The 2971-nt window shown below is 34.8% G+C and overlaps 1 pseudogene; it reads left to right on the top strand.

Annotated features, from left to right (window-relative positions):
* LOC107626610 overlaps positions 1 to 1419 on the top strand; it is a 1531-nt pseudogene extending 112 nt beyond the window's left edge.

Raw genomic sequence — 2971 nt, forward strand, 5'->3', positions numbered from 1 at the left:
ATAGATAATTTAATTAAATTTTTTTATAAAATAAAATTAAAACATAAAGATTTATATTAATAATAAGAGTAAAGGACAAATAGATTTCTGACTTTTTTTTGCAGACATTTTCGTCCTCAAGGAAGGGAAAATACATTCAAGTCCCTCACCTCCAAAAAACGTGGACATTTCAATCTTTCCGTTCAATTCAGGCAGTTGGACTGGACGAAAAAATCTGACCTGGCAGAGGTGGCGCTGACATGGCTGTTACGGAGCCCACGTGGCAGTGAGCTTTTCGAAACACGACATATAAGTCTCCGGAGACGAAAACGACGCCATTTCGTTACTGACCTCCACTTCTTCTCCCTCATCTACCTCCTTGGATTCTTCGGCATTGGCCTTGTCCAACCCATTATTGCAGCTTCCTCTCAACCTTCCTCCGATGAAGAAGAAGAAGAAATCATTAAAGACGACACAAGAAACCCCGGCCCCTGCCCTGCCAGAATAATTGACTGCTCCGTCATCGCCGCTATTTCTCTTGCTCCGCCATCGCAGAAACCTCAGCTTCCACTTCACGTTCCGCCTCAGATTCCTCCTCTCTCTTCCGACGACGAGGAGCTCGTACAGCAGATGGTGTCCGGCGAGGTGCCGATAGGGTTTGTTCAGATTCCAGTGGGTGTTGCGGGTCCATTATTGCTCGATGGGGGTGGAGCACACGGTGCCAATGGCCACCATCGAGGGCTGTTTGGTTGCAAACACAAACAGGGGTTGCAAGGCCATATGTCTCCGGCGGCGCCTCCTCCGTCGTCCTCTGTGATGGCATGACCAGGGCACCTGTTGTCAGGTTCGCCACCGCCGTCAGAGCCGCACAACTCAAGTCCTACCTTGAAGACCCAATCAACTTCGATTCCCTCGCTGTCGTTTTCAACAAGTAATTTTCATTTTCCATAATTTTAGTTCCTTTTTTTCACTCACACCTTCAACACAAGTTTTGATTTTTTGTAATGTTTTTGGTTCTTTGCTCTTTTGGGTAAGTGAATATCGTGACAAGTTTGAATTTTTTCTTGGCTTTCTTTTGTAAAACTCCTTCAGATGCCATGGAAGGAAGAATTTCCTTTCTTCATTCACTCCCCACAACACCCACTTCGTCGATTCTGTGCAGATGAGGGATTAGGGCAAAAAAGTTTAAAAAATTGGGGGTCAGTAATGAAACGGCGTCGTTTTCGTCTCTGAGGACTTATATGTCCTGTTTTGAAAAGTTCATTGCCACGTAGATTCCGTAACGGCCATGTCAGCGCCACCTCTGCCAAGTCAGATTTTTCCGTCCAGTCCAACCGCCTGATTTGAACGAAAGGATTGAAATGTCCACGTTTTTCGGGGGTGAGGGACTTGAATGTATTTCCTCTTCTTTGAGGACGAAAATGTCCGCGAAAAAAAAAGGTTAGGGACCTATTTATCCTTTACTCTAATAATAATTTATAAATTATTTTATGTTTAATTTTTTTCTCATAACTTTAAAAAATCTTTTCAAAAATATTTCTTAATAATTTTTTTTATCTTTGTGGAGTTTTGCTAAATATCGCTTAAGAATATTTACTAAATTTTTGTATGGAATTACTAATTTTCTTTTGAAAATAAATTACATTCGTTGAATATATTGGTCGTTTTTTGTTTTTATTTTATCATCAGTTAAAAAAAAATTATTTTAGAAATTTAATAGGTATCTTTTTACCAAGAGAATATTTTTATTTGAGTGAGATTGAAGAGAATAAAAAAGCGTGTTATATTTGTGAATGGTATTTGTTTATACTCTGACCTAAAAATGTTAGCAAGGTCCAGAATAAATGAAATTCAATTAAAAAATATAACACGACGTGTTTCTTCTCGACTTTAAAAAAATTGGGATCGACGATAAAAGAGATCGGTTCTATTTATTTGAGTAAGTAACTAACTCTTAAGATATTTTTTACTATCTCTCTCCTTTATTTAGAAGAAAGATCTCAACATCTTTTTAAAATAAAGAAAATGACCATCTACCATCAAAAGTAAAATTACACTAAAAAGAATAGTTATTACTACTATTATATACTGATAACTTCAGATATATTTAGAGCCTAATCTACTAAAAATCTACTTAAAATTTTTACTAACTTAAGCGTCAGAATCTTTTACAAATATCACCTCTTACTATTTTATAAGAAATACGAATGACGATATTTTAACATCAATAAAAATTAAACATTGTCTAAAAAGAGTCTTAGATCTCACGTTCCGAAAAAACTCAATTTTCTTCAGATACCCTCACAACAGTATTATTGTTGAAGTTGCCATATACAAGAGTGTGCATTGGCTTTTGTAGGTGATAGAGAGCACTAACTAATAAAGCTCTCCAATTTAAACCAATAAGAACATTTATAACAAACTATTACTATCTTTTAGCCACTCAACAAACTGCATATTCACTACTTATTCTATCAGTGTAACTTCTCAATTTAATTGGTGCTAGAAGAGACCAAGGAAAATTCTTGGTAGAGTTCAATGTTCTTTTTTTATAGTTATGTTTTAAAAAGAGGGGAAAAAATCATATAATAACCATTGATTAAATTATATGTTTAAAATGTTTGTAGTGATAGATGTATATTGTGGTCCGTCTGACCTTATTGCACGGATATCAAATTTGAATTATTTCTATACCTATCATATCGATGGTACGTTCTCATACATATAATTTTCGTTCACCAAAAATTATATATTTCAAGATAATGTAATTAAACCGTTGGTGAATAATATGTGTAAAATATTTGTAATGATAGATATGTATGTCGTGGTCCCATTTTTTATTTATTTATGAAATATTGTGGTCCAAACAACCGTCTTAAACATAAATCCAATAATGTTTTTGTTTTATATATCTGATGCTATGACATCGATGTTTAATTAAAAAAAATTATTATTTTATTCATGTTTAATAATTTTAAAAAATTATTGCAGA

Source organism: Arachis ipaensis, chromosome B02 (assembly GCF_000816755.2).
Source record: "Arachis ipaensis cultivar K30076 chromosome B02, Araip1.1, whole genome shotgun sequence".
Taxonomy (NCBI): domain Eukaryota; kingdom Viridiplantae; phylum Streptophyta; class Magnoliopsida; order Fabales; family Fabaceae; genus Arachis; species Arachis ipaensis.